The 14,305-nt window shown below is 41.7% G+C and overlaps 1 protein-coding gene and 1 non-coding gene across 2 annotated transcripts in view; both read left to right on the forward strand.

The window, feature by feature from the left end:
* gpatch8 (G patch domain containing 8) overlaps positions 1 to 14,305 on the forward strand; it is a 197,666-nt gene that overhangs the window by 118,777 nt on the left and 64,584 nt on the right. The gene's annotated exons all lie outside the window — the stretch shown is intronic.
* On the forward strand, positions 740 to 811 carry trnac-gca (transfer RNA cysteine (anticodon GCA)). Its single transcript has one exon. It is a non-coding gene; the product is annotated as a tRNA-Cys (tRNA).

Below are 14,305 nucleotides of genomic sequence, written 5' to 3' on the forward strand. Positions count from 1 at the left end.
TTTAAGTACTAATCGTTCCCTTTTCACTCTCCTCCCAATAACCAGTGTGAAGACCTGCTCGACACCCCCTGCCCATGCCCTACTTCCACTCCGTCAGCCTAATGCTTCCCAGCACTTTCCCGTTGTGCTGGCCCCTGTTGTTCTGGGAACATCAAATGATTGACACATTCAATTGGCAGAACTCTTGTCTTGTCTGGTCTTTACAGTCTGAAAACTGCGACTCCACACACACACGTATTCAGTGGGGATGAAGGGGGAGACTGGCATAGTTTGCTATTTGTTGTCTCTTCTCAGTGTTACAGGGAGGGCTTTATGTTGTTCAGCATAAAGAGGTGCAGAGATATGATCTCTCTGTGTGTGTGTGTGTGTGTATTATGTTGGTAGAATAGGGGTAGTGGGATGTGATACTGTGAATATGACACAGTGAGGCAGAAGTGTCAGACTCTCACGAGGCAGCAGGCTGAAGCCAGAGAGTCTCCAGTGGGAAACTGCTGAGGTTTAGTCTGTGTTGTGTGGGTGTTGCACATATTGTGTCATTTCTCTGCCTCTCAGACTTGTGGGTCTGGTGGTAACAGCCTCATTGGAAATGGGTTTGTTTAGACTTTAGTATTTGAACCAACAGTCTGAAGTAAAGTAAGATGCTAGAATACCACTTTTTAATGGATTATATGGAGGAGCCCTTCCTTCCTTTTATAGACTGAGTCATTGTTTGACCTCCTATAGTACTATTCAAACAGATGGGGGTATAGCTCAGTGGTAGAGCATTTGACTGCAGATCAAGAGGTCCCCGGTTCAAATCCGGATGCCCCCTATCTTTATGACAAATATTTGGACTAGAGTTGTTAATCAAGAATCAACGAGGTGTGGTGCGGTGTGGTGAAAACATGCAGAGGAAACTGGCAGTTAAAACATCCCTGTCGCTGCTGGCAATGTGCAACGGTATAAATGCACATAGACTGCTTGGTCGCAGTTGATTTAAATATTCCTGATTCAAACCTTTCGAAGTAGTCAAATATACATTTAAGATCTTAAGCAGTGATCCTTAAGCAGCATCATGTAAAAAAGGATCACAAAAAAGACCAAAAATAACTTCAAGGGAATAAACGTTACCAAAAAGCCTTGTATTGGAAGACCAGGTGTAATACTAAAACTGTGAAATTAAAGATAGAAAACTTTGTTAATGCTGCAGTTGATACTGATACATTATAAAAGTGATGGTTTAACTCATCTTCATCTCTTAGAGGAAAACATTTGAAACACAGCTTCTTCATATGAGTTCAGATTCGGTGCATTCTACAGTCATCTACAGACTCAGATTTTCATATTTATGAATATTTATTTGAGTTGTGGAATACTTTCATTCTACACAAATGAAGGTTAAAAATAAAATGCAGCTTATACTCACTCCAAAGCTGAGGTGCATTATTAACTGCTGACAAAAGCTCCTGCAGTATAGGACTTTAGTGACTCCTTTATTTACACTACTACACAGGTAAAAAAGGGGAGATGACTCCCTTGGGTGTCACTTCAGAGGGCCCTGTTACTTGATCTGTTAAGAAAAGACCTCCTCACTTCCCAGGCCGCGGGGCTTTCTGATAACTCTCTGTCGGCTAAAAAGGAAAATGTCACAAACATTCCCCATCAGGAACGGTCTGAACATTTCTGAGGTGATTTGTGCCCCCTGAGTTTTGACCCGATATTTTTCACTGGTACCCGTGACACACCACAGGGAACAATGACAGATTGGTCACAACTTCAAGGTCAATCATTTCTAAAATGCACTCCATATGTATTCATTTAGGATTTTTTTTTTTTAAGTCTTCTCTGCGGGCCATCATTAAGATTAATCGTTTCAGGGGGGATCAGGGTTAATTACTACTCATTCTGCTTCACAGTCTGCAAGATTTTAACCTTTTACTTGTGTTTTGATGACTCTTGTGGTTCTTGGTTCATGTTTTTGTAATGTGGAGTGGTAAAGTTCAGTCGTGGCTTATTGTTTATGAAGAGACAGCTCCGTGGGGAGCCGGGTGATATACAGCAACATGGGAGGCCAGACAAATTAAGGAGCCATGACAATGAAAAGCAGATGTGACTTTCAGGCAGTTCAGTTCCTTTATGGCTCTGTGAAAACAGTCAGAGACGGTATAGTCAATGCTGGCTAATTGTTGAAGACACTGTGGTAATTAGTCAAACATGCAAAGCTCAATATAATTTGTCCTTTAAAGCAGCAGACCTATAGTTTAAAATGTATTAGATCCATGCGTTCAGACATCTATCCAATTTCCAGATTTGCAAGCTGTTATTTATTTCCATGATCCGTTAATTGTTATTAATATCACAGATCTGTGTTCAATGACAACAGGAGGACTCAGAATTAAAGGATAAAGGGTATCAGGGCCAAGCAGGGGTTTAGCACATGGCATGAACTGAACATGCCACCTGTCAAGAAATCCTGCATCATCAGACTCCTCATACACACCACTCCTCCCAGACGGTCCAACCTGGTCAGCTGAGGGAAACCGTTCTTTTTTTGGTCACTGGGATTAATTTATAGCTCCAGCCTTGGCGGAGCTCCAGGCAGGGAACAAGAGCAGCTTCCATCCCACAGAGCAGCAGTTTATCCCTTGTGGTGGGTCCAACCGAGCTGATCCTCTCATATTAAATGGATTAGCCGAGGCCGTGTTCTACTGTCAGGAGCTCAGCAAAAGAATAGGGATTTAGCATGTTAGCATTTTTTTCCTGACAACGTTTCTAACTGTCAGTTTAAATTATGCAGTCATTGAAAATAAATCTGCTAGCCTGTTCATGCTGGGGCTTCTACAATGATGAATTTTTGAAGTGTTATACAATGCTGCCGGAAACAGGATTCCTAGACGACCTCTCAGAGTATCAGCCGCGATTAGCTCTTGTAGTATCCGTGGGAAACTGTAGCATTAGCACTGCTTACAAGGCTTTTGATTTCCCGTGGGAGACATTCATGACAGGAGCAGGTTAGGTGGGGACCTAGATGCAGCATGAAATGAGTGAAGTATAGAAGACCCTGTTGCAGAATACTTTTTAAATCACAGAAGGGTGAAATGGTAAATGGACTTGAGCTTGTATAGAAGTGATATATACTTCTTGTCTTTAGTTTGCACGATGGACTTCATCTACACACAAAACCTTTATACTGCGACACATTTATTCAAACTCTACTGCTCTATTACGGCACCTGAAGTTCAAGAGTCAGTCTTCATACTGCATGAAGATTGCACTTGTATTAATCTCCATCAGAAGGCAGACGACCCCTCACTCTCTCGGGCCTCTGTTTGGGCGCCACACTAATCACACTGCTTTATAGGAGGCCGCCTGTGTCCAAGCCCTTACACTAGCACAGATGATCTGAGATGAGGTCAGGAAAAAAAACAGCCCTGACCCCGGATCAGCCCTGCAATGATAAGCTTGTGTTAGTCTGTTTCTGGCTTTAGCATGAATGTTTATTATTCTGCAGCTTGCAGGAATTAATACCTTGCTAACAGTAGACAGAAAGTAAGATGTGATGTGGCATTATTCATTTATTTGTGAATTTATTGGTTGTTTGACTTGACGTCTTTTGATTTATCAGCTTTTACCAACTTCTGGCATTTCTTAAAAACCCTTTTCACACATACGGAAATCTCCTGAAAAACTCCGGAGGTTCTTTAGGCTATGTGTGAAGACAAACGGTCGCATTTTTCGCGCGGACTTTACCCGGAGTTTATCCGGCCAGACCCCTAGTATTTTATCCGCAGAAAATCCGAGTGAGCTGATGTCTGAACACGGCCGAATATACTCCGGAGATTTCAACTCGAGCCAATAGAAAGAGAATGACGTTTATATAGTGACCGGCTAAAGTGTCTGCCCGCGACCACTACCATCTCCGTGCACGTAATTAAACGTCTGCATTATGTTTTCTGTTCGTCAGTATGTTGTTCTCCTCTCTTTTGTGGATGTTGTCATTCCATTGGATTGCACATAGCATTGATATGAAGGCAAATATTGTCATTATAGCGTTGTGTAGCGGACTCTGTTGCGTCGGCCGCTACTTCCGCGTTGTTTATTTACGTCACGTCTTACGTCGGGAAATCCCCCCGCGCCCCCTCCCCTCTGACAGGGAAAGTCCCCCGCTGTGAGGAGCATATGTGAACGACTAGGTCAGGAGAATCTCCGGAGAAGTCCTCCTGTAAATATCTAGATATTATCCGGAGTGCTTAACTAAGATAAATTTAAAAAAATAAAGTTTCACAAAGCCTAGAATTGAATTGATGCGCACAAAATTTAAATGAATTCTGATCTCAGGTCATCAAATACCAAACAGGCCAAAAACACGATCAACTATGTTAAAACAATAACACAATGTTTTCACGATATCCATGCCTGGTCTCCTCCTTGGTGCCATTCTTCTGTTGCAGTTACACATTGCCAGTTCAAGGCGACGCCTTGTCTGCAATGTGGAACGCACAGAGGTGAAATGATGGGGCAAAAACATTCTTCCGCTGATCCTTGTCATCTCAGGTGGTAGCTGCAGCGTGATTGTCTGCACGGTAGCAATGTACAGCGTCAGAGCAAGCAGGATGTGTGCATGTACGTGGAGGTCGTGATGTTGTTTGTTTACACGTTGAGCCTCTCGTGCTTCTGCTATGCCGTAACACAAATGTAGAATCACACTCTGTGACACCAAAAGTATCCAATTGCGGATTCAATGTAAAAGTATAAGTTCGTAGTGAACGGGGAACTTTGTTACAGCGCTTTTGCAGAACTGCAATGTGTAAAGGGCTAAAGACACAGAAGTGACTTACATTACAGTCAGTTTAGAGCCTGGTGTGTCTAATGTGCATCTGTATGTGACGTCCAAGGCTGGGACAATGCATTTTACAAAAGCTTAATTGATTGTCTATCGATGCTTAAAACTGATACGCAGACTAGAGAGAAGAGCCCAACAAAAATGCAGCCAACTGCAATATGGGTGTGTAAGGCATTGTTTGGTGGGCTTGGCAGTTAGGTTACATGTCTGTTTTACACTTTGCACACTCACTCAGCGTTACATTTGTCCCATCAGTCTTAGTCACGTGATCTGTGAGCCCCCTCCACCTCAGCTGGACTGCGCCCAGTATCATTAAAGTTGCTGTAGTCCATTCAGCTCTGCAGGATTGAGGCCACACTTACTCACTGGCCCTTTCCCACAACCTCCAGGCACCTTGGAGGAAGTCATCCATGCATAACTACGCTCCTTAATCAAAGAGTGAGTGTAGAAGTTGTCCCGGAGGTTGGCTGCTGGGAGTGCAGCATTAGCACAGCACATGCTCTCCTTTCACAGAGAAACAATGCGGCCCTTTGTGTCTGGCCACAAGTGTCTATTTTGATTTAGAATGGGAGATGGACAATGAAGAAGGAACATCTCTATATGACACACAGGATGCGTTCAGGACCGCACACCACCAGAAAATTAACAAGCCTCTGTGTGTCAGCGTCTTCCCCCGAGATAAGAGAAAGCACATGCTTCAGTGCAACATTAGACACAGAGCCAGACCCCTACCACAACTGCTATCAATGAAGATTCCCTCAGAGTTATCCCCTGTGGAAATGTTTTGACAGGGTTAAACTTATCTCATTTTTAAGTCATGCGACAAGCTCTACAGGGCCTCTTTGAAATGTCAAAAGAAGAGCTTAGTTTGATAAATAGATGACATCACTGGAGCCCTGGATTTCCTCCGATCACAGCCTCAGACTAATCATTAGTGACAGAAAGTTTGACACATAAGGCAGCCATGCAGGCCTCGTGTATATATCATGATAAAAGTTTGTATCATATCTAATATATTTGGAGAGTAGATGTTGCATTCATTGTACAAAAACAAACCGGACATATCTTTGTGTCACATCGGGCCTCCTTACTGGTTCATAAATAGCAGTGACCCGTCCTTAAATAGGACATTGTTTTGTCTATTGTCTTTCCATCCCTTTGCTGTCCCTGATCACTGATGCTGAAGCACTACAGTAAACATCCTCTGACCCCCCTTTAATGCCCTCACTCCCCTGGATAAAAATTCTGACCTCATGGTCCTTATCCCCAGTTACACTACGCAGACGTCCATGTTTGAGGAGTTTTCTGTTTTTGAAAGTTGTGAAGATAAAATTAGGCTTGACCCAGGCAAAAACTGGAAGAAAAGTGAGACATTTCCAACCAAACTTTGAGGATTTATTGAAATATAGCCTTTTTAAATAGCTCCTTAAACGGTGTCATCACCTTCGTTCCCCCTTTTTCGTAAAAGTGAGACTTTTTTTGTCCTGTCTTTTTCTTCAGATATGGAGTAACTGGTTTTAATTTGACTTAAAGGGATACTTCACCCATTTGCATTAAGCATTGTATCAGTAGTAAACTGGTAGTATTTTTGAATGGTCGTGCATCCCGCCCTCATTTCCCCCTGAGACTGGAAAGTTCTGTATTTCTAAGTCTGAAAAGGAGCTTCCAGTGACGCAAATATCGAGATATTGCGTCACTGGAAGCTGTTGAGGTTAGCGGAGTGAAACTACAATGCTAGTTCCTCATATTTTCGACCACTGAAGCTACAGACCAATCACAGATCAGTGGGTGGGAACTCACTCCCAGAATCGAAACTTAACGTCCGCCATATTGCTTGGAAGCTATGCTAACAGGCTCTATGGAGAAAGCTGATAATGGCGAAAAAATATAAATATAGCGACGAGACGGCTGCCACTAGCGCTGGCCGTCGGGGCCATCGCTAGCCGCCGGGGCTGTCGCCGGCGCTGGCTGTAAATGTTTTTATTACTATGTTTCTACTGCTATATTGTATATTTTGGAGAAACTGTAACGATCGAATATCCCTCTGGGATTAATAAAGTATTTCTGATTCTGATTCTGAAATCGAGGATCTTAGTGGGAGTGGCCTGCGGTGCTGTGCATTCTGGGATTTGGTATCTTTCATCCACATGAGCCAAAAAGACAATTTCTGCCTTTTTTCGACCAAGAAGGCACCAACTTCAAAATGTATTTCACATTTCTACTACACATATGACCCAATGTCAATACAGATTCATGTTTCAATGGGTGAAGTATCCCTTTAAGATTGGGGAGACAATTATCCTTTTCTATATCAACAGTTTCATTGAAATGATCATTTTAGTCAAAAGTTATTTTTAACGAATAGGCTAATTATTTTCAGCCTTGAGAAAGCAGTGAAGAAACACTGGCTCAAGAAGCGGGAAATAAAACTACTCGTGGTTTCTCCTTTGAAGAAGATTAGGCTCAGCATTAGACTGTTTAAGAGCAGCCCTTTAAAAGGATGTTTAGGGTCCAGGAGCAGGGGGTGTGCTGCAGTGCTGGTTCCCCATTCTTCCCATTATCCAGCGTGCCATTTTCATTGGAATGACGACCATCTATCAGGAGCCCCTATAGGTCTTTTCAAAGCTGAATAAAAGGATCAGTGTGAACAGACCTGTCTGTGGGCTGCCCAGACATGGGAGACAACAGATGTGTTAAACATGCAGCTCCCCTCACAAAAAGCCCAGAGAGCTCCGGCTGCACGCCCGCTAATGGAGAAGCAGCTTTGTGTTAATTGTTGAATGGAGTCAGCGAAAGGCTTTTCTGCTGAGAAATCCCACATCATAAAGATGACTTTACTCCCCTCCACTTTCAGGAAGAGAAGACCTGCAAAGAAAAGACCGTTAAAAAGTTACAAGACCCTAAACCAGACTGCATCTTTAGGTCCCACAAAAACCTACAGAGTCATTTTATCAGAGTGTAACGTTACATCACGGGTTTGTTTCCAAAGGGTTGGGATTATCTGGACCACAGTTTAGAACCCCAAAGAATACTTACCTAAAAGTCTGGTTTTGAGTATTGATTTATTGTTCTAATAATCGAAACAACTTAAAAAACTACAGATCCATTAATACCGTATTGGGTTTCTGCATTTAAAGTTAAAAGTTTGACAACACAAGTTTGATCCAAATCAATGAAAGGAAGTGTCCAAAGTAAATAGGTTCATGAAGCAGGGATTTATAGTTCTATAATGTTCGAAATGCTTAACACATTTTGTATCGATATCAAATATTTTTAATGATATATAAGGACCATAATATTAATAACTTTATTTATATAGCACCTTTACAAACAGATGTTTATAAAGGGCTCTGACAGACAAAGCAAAGGAACATGAACTCAAGTGAATTGAAATTTGAGTTATATAGGATCCAGAAATGGAAATTCTAATATGAACTGAAAATTGAAAAGAGTAAATGTACTTGCTGACTTTCTCTGATGGCTTGTTGTTGGTAAATCATCAAAAATCTTTTAACCTCTGTTAGATTATTGTTTCATAATATCCAGGACTACTGTTGGAATGGTTCATTCCTGATGTGACTTTGCATCAAAACTATAACAGTGGCATGCCTCCCGTATTCTGTGAATGTATTTTATATGTTTCCTAAAAGTTGCTTAATTTTGTGTTGATCGCAGACAAACAACAACAACAAAGGACATGTCTTCAAAGTACTTAAGCAAACTGTGAGAGCCTGAAGCTGTTTGCCTACTCAGGTCACGCTCCCTCCTGTATTCTTGTGGGAATCAGGATAATCCAGAGAGATCACAGCTCTTATCCGGAGAACAAACGTCCCTTTTTTAATCCAATGGCTCTTACATTTGGTACATTTTAAAATGTTGCTATTCTGCTCCTATGAAATATTCGATATTTCTCTGATTTCCCCCAAAGAGTAAAGACAGAGAGTTTTAATTCAACTCTTGCACCCTAGTATCCTTCTGTGACACTGAAGGAGGAGGAGCAAAGGTCCCTGCATCAAACCCCAGAGCCTAAACAATGGGCGCTTGGCGTGGAGAGCCTGAGGCGAAGCCATCTGCCGTGGAGAGAGTGGAGTCCCTTTGTCAGCTATTGTGGAATGTGGAGGCAGATTGATGAGGGCCGGGTGATTCCTTTAGGGCCTGGCAAGGCAGCAGGCAGCTCTGCGAACCCCGAACAGACACCACAGGGAACTCCCTCTCCTTCTGTCTCCACATTCAGTGGTCAAATGACGGACTGGCCAGACATTAAAAACCTGGGGAAAGTGTTTTGAGAAATAGAGTTTTGGAATACCTAGTCGTAATGTGTTCTCAACAGACATTCAAATATAAGACACTCACAGTTTGTGTAAAACTGAACATTTTCTCCTTTGTTGTAGCAAAATGTGATGCGTGCTGGAGTTTCCCTGCTTGGATGATGACCTCTGATCCTCTCAGCAGGTGTGTGTGGACGGCCTTTTTTTGTGAAAAGCCGCAGTCCAGAAGCTCTGAAAGCTCTGGACTATGGGGGTCGGGGGGGGGGGGCGTTGTAAGACAGGGCAGATGTTGTGTGTGAAATTCCCCGGGGGAAAGTGTGCCGCCACTGAGGGAAGGGGTCAGGGCGAAAGGGCGGATCTCTGACACAATCAACACAATGCGACAACTCTGGTTTCCATGGCAACTTGCTGCATCACTAAGCCACATGTCTCTTGGACCTAAAATATGACTTTAGGCTCTGGGATCGCTGACAAAATGAGCCCTTATTTGGCTTCTGATAGCAATAAAAACTCCAGAAAGAGGATCAGAATCAGAGTCTGGATTAGATCATAGACTGTATAAATAATGGACCTAGCCGATGTGGCGTCACCCGATTAAATGAGATTCTATTTGTGGTTGTAGCTGACCATATGTGTTATATGTTAGACTAAAGCAGCAAGTGGTGGAGGGACAACACATGAAACCACTCTTTTGTGCATGGTTGTAAACAGGTCCATTACTTTGTGTTGTTGGGCATTTAAATATGGGTGCCATTGACTCACATTTGGAGCTGGCCTCAAGTGGCCAACAGAAAGACTGCAGTTTTTGGCACTTGTGTTTGCTGCACTTTTAGCCTTCGATCAGACTCAGATTCAACACATGGATGCTTAAAGAAAGTTTGGCTTGATGAGGAAGTCAGTATTAGCTAGACGAGAAGAATAACAAACAAGCAGTAGTCAAATTTAGTTATGGATGAATAGCATTTTGATCAGTTGTAGAAACAAAGAGCTGCTAGTCAAGTGTGGCACTTCATGAGGATTTCTATTTCATGTAACTTTTCATTCATTTTAGGAACTGTTGTGCTTTTCAATCTACAACATTCATTTGACCGATATAGTTTGTAACGTTATGTTAAAGATTAGTCCTGTAGTGTTTGGCTTGAGATCCAGTTGAAAAACAACAGATGAGTTGAGAGTTCCTTGTCATGCTTCAGATGTTTTTCCTCTTCCTTCCACTAATGATCTCACAACCCTTCGGTGTAATCTTCAGAATCAGCGTTATCAGCTTCACAGGCCATGTGTGTTTGCATGAGGAATTTGGCTTTTATGACCCTTTGAAGGAGCCAGAGCCCTAGATTGAAAACCACCAGACCTATAGTTAAAAAAAAGAATTGCTCCACTTTACCACATGGTATAATGCTGCTTATATATCGATGAATCCTTATAAAGCATTTTGTAAGACATCAGTCAAGACAAGTGTCCGCCAAAGGGTATTTTGCACAGCATTTTAATAAGTTCTTATACACTTAACAAAAGTGTTTGAATATTAAAGAATATCATCATTAAACTGTAATTGTACAAATACATGGTTCTCTTTTCATCTTAAATATGTCCTTTTTAGCTAAAAAGTCCATGTTTGTATGTTAATAAGTGACATAAACAAAAGTGCCAAGGGGAGGATGAGTACATTATACTTTTTAAATATATAGACGCAGAAGTATAAAGTGGCATACGATCAAAGACCTGTGCAAAATAAAAGTGTCTTAAAATGGTCCTCAGGGCTGTATTTGATCCGTTAATATGAAAAAATGATTCCCATCATTCCTTTCTTGGTTCCATTTTGAAATGACCACACAAACACAATACTAAATCTTGGCAAATAAACAGCGACTATAATAAGAAGCTTTAATGTCTGGGGACGGTTTCAGCTGCGGAGGTTCAAAGCCGCAGGGTGCAGCAGAAATAAGATGGAGATAAAAAGCACTGCATGATGTCCTGACTGTTTACTGTAGCTGGACTGTGAGTCATTTCCTCTGAGGTGACGGCTGCAGAGGAATTTCACTCTCCTCCTCTGTCTTTGATCAAACCCTGGCTTCATCACGTTATCTCTGTATGCACTCAATGGCCAATAAACCAATCACATCAATTGTTTGAAGAAAGGCTAACTTGTTCTGGTAGGCTGGTCGCATTTTAATTGCCTCTAAATAGTAGGTGGGGCATCAAATTCTCTGTAGCTGAAAATCCTCACAGGATTATAGGTCAGTTCAGTGGCAGCATGATACAAGTTCACTTTACTGTCAAGCTTGTAAAAAACAAATCACCACCCAGAGCTCTAAGATTATAACTTTTTAATGTGAGACCTTGAACTTTAAGCTTGAATAACAAATGGCCATAAAGAGCATGTGATGAAATCTGGAAAATTAGTTTTAATTGATAAACCACACTACACTGGAACCCAAGACTTTATAATTTTAAAAAAGCCTGAGGGAAAGCTACAGAGATCACATAACACTCTGCAGAAGCATTTTTTTTTTAGATTTAGAAAACTTTGCCCAACAGTTGTACTGTTGTTTCTCCCCGACCTTGTCCTGAAAACACTATTGTTTGTCCTGCCAGAGGTCTCTGTCTACAAAGAGCCCTCTCTGTGACAATGGTCGCAGGCCACATGTTCGCCTAGCTGTCAGTTCTGTGACACATGACATTTGTGTAACATTACCAGGGTCACAGCCCACAACCAGGAGGAGCAGAGTGAATGAAAGAAAACAGGGGTCAGGGCTCCGGACAAATCTTGAACTTCAGCCGGCAAGAAGAAAGCACAGGTCACATCGTACTTAGATATGCATCTCCAGCCAATGGATGGTCACAAGTGCTTGAAAAGAGCTCCTCAAAAGCCCTTCAAAGCGAACGCTCTATATGGAGCTATTGTTGAAAGAGATGCAAAAGCCCCCACCCACACATACCCACACACACGTAGAGAACAAAAAAGCAGAAAGAGTTTTTATCATAGCCTATCTTTAAATCCATAATGGAATTCAGGAGAATTTGAGCATGTACACAAAAAAACAAGTTAATCCATTAAGCTCTTTGTATGAAATTACATTTTTGACTATATGAAATAACAACTTCAAATACTTGCATGTAGTTGGTATTTGATCAAGCCTAATAAATCTCCCTGTTTTAGCTTGATGCTCAGAAAGACAATGCTAACACGCTAATGTTTTGCAGCTATAATGCCATGTCCGCCATCTAAGTTCAACATGTTGGCAGGCTTACATTTAGTGATTAGAAATAAACAGGATCAGACAAAGCATTATTGGCCAATAATTGGGTTTATTGCTTTTGTTATAAGAAATAGACGTGCAGATGAATACAAGCTCTACATAACCTCAAGCTACAGGAAGGTCTACATCTGAGACTAATGGGAATTTTTTTTTTTTTTTTTCAGATTTGCTGGTATTTAGTCAAACTCATAAGATGAGGGTAAAACCTGGGGGACATACAGTATAGCTCTGTGCCAAACTCCATGAGAATTCATTCTGCAATGGTTTAGATGTTTCAGTATAGACAAAAAGAAGCTATACTGCTGCTAGCTTTAGCATAGCTTAAAAAGTAAAACACAAGAGAGTAAATGACATGGCAACAGGTCGATTTTGGTCTGAATAGCTTGGGTAAACATAGGGTGTTTGTTTAATAATTGTAATAGACTAGAATGATGTAAAACAATGTGAAAGGAAACTATAAACCATACTTTGACAACTGTTTGAGAACCATGCATACCCAAATCCAACATCACCGGACAGAAAGGATATTCAGTCAAAATTCAGGAGATCATAAACAAACTTGACTGATGAAACTTTGGAGTTCCTCTTTTCTGTACCAAGACTGAAGACACGTTTCTGTGTCCCTGTCTTCTGCCAAAAAGGATACAGGTACCGCCAATCCTCCATGAGCTAACACAAACATGGAAACCTCATCCCGGCCAGAGCAGAGGTGAAGGGAGGAGTCCTTTCCTCTCCAGGAATCTTCCTCTGATTAGCAGGAAAAGGTCATCATCCTCTGACATCTCTTTGTCTCTGCAGTATTGACGGAAAAGATCCTGATTTCCCAGGTCATCACTGTTGCTTTACTGGTCTTGGCAAAAGTTTGCCTGACCTTTCAGCAGTGACCTTGGCTGGCTAAGAGACAACAAGAATACAGTCACATCTCCAGGAAGGGTCTGCATTGTTATTTTTTCTTTGTTGTTTGGGTGTGGTTTGGATGTCTTGGATATTTTTTTCCTGTGTCACCAATGTTCTTTAAGATAAATGACGTATTGGTCTCTCGTTTTGGGATTCAAGGAGGCCCTGTTATAGATATCTGTTTTTATATATTTAACATCTGTGGATGGTTTTTACCCGTTAAAGCCATGAAAAACATGACATCAGCCAGCTTTAGCTTCTGCAGGCCAAATTCAGCAACAGCCTGGATATAACATAATACAAGTCCTGCAAATAAATCAGTGAGGGATATCAAAACGACGAACATCAGTTGGAGGGTCTTCAAAGCGTTTGGAGTACATGAAACTTGCCAATTCATGCTGTAATGTTGCATTTGGGGTCCAATGTAGATGACAAATGACACTACAGAACAAAAACAAGGGTCTAATTATACTGATTCATGCTAAGACCGTGTGGCTCGTTTACCAAAATGACCACTTCTGACAACTCTTTGTAAAATCTTGTGGCTTTAGTGTCATTTCATGCTTTCATTTTCACTCGTTGGTGGAGGTCGATATAATAATCTCCTTTAGGACAGAGATTTTAAAAAGGCCTTTCCAGATGATTCCCTGGACATGTTCCTCAATCCTGTCTGTGTTGGCCAGGATTGGAATAACACAACAAGTAGTGAGTAGGATGTGAGCAACGCAACTTTGACCTCCATCTGCACGATTTCCTCCCCAATCTCCCTGGGTGGCTGAAACACACTCATAGCCTCTCCACTGTTCCCCAATCATGTGTCCAATAATGGGCTGCTATGCCTTCTAAGACTGGCTATAGTGTTTCTCAGGGTGCTGAGTTTTGGGACCCCTTTTATTTGAGGGATTGTTGCAGTTGGGCTGCTGCCACCGGAGATATTAATCTGAAGCCATGGAGCAGGAAATCAAAAATAAGCTGTAGAATGCCCTGAATTAGTGGACACAGCGAGATAATCCTCTCTCCATAACAGTAAAGTAACAGACATGATTCTCAGGAACATC

Source organism: Labrus mixtus, chromosome 20, assembly GCF_963584025.1.
Source record: "Labrus mixtus chromosome 20, fLabMix1.1, whole genome shotgun sequence".
Lineage (NCBI taxonomy): Eukaryota > Metazoa > Chordata > Actinopteri > Labriformes > Labridae > Labrus > Labrus mixtus.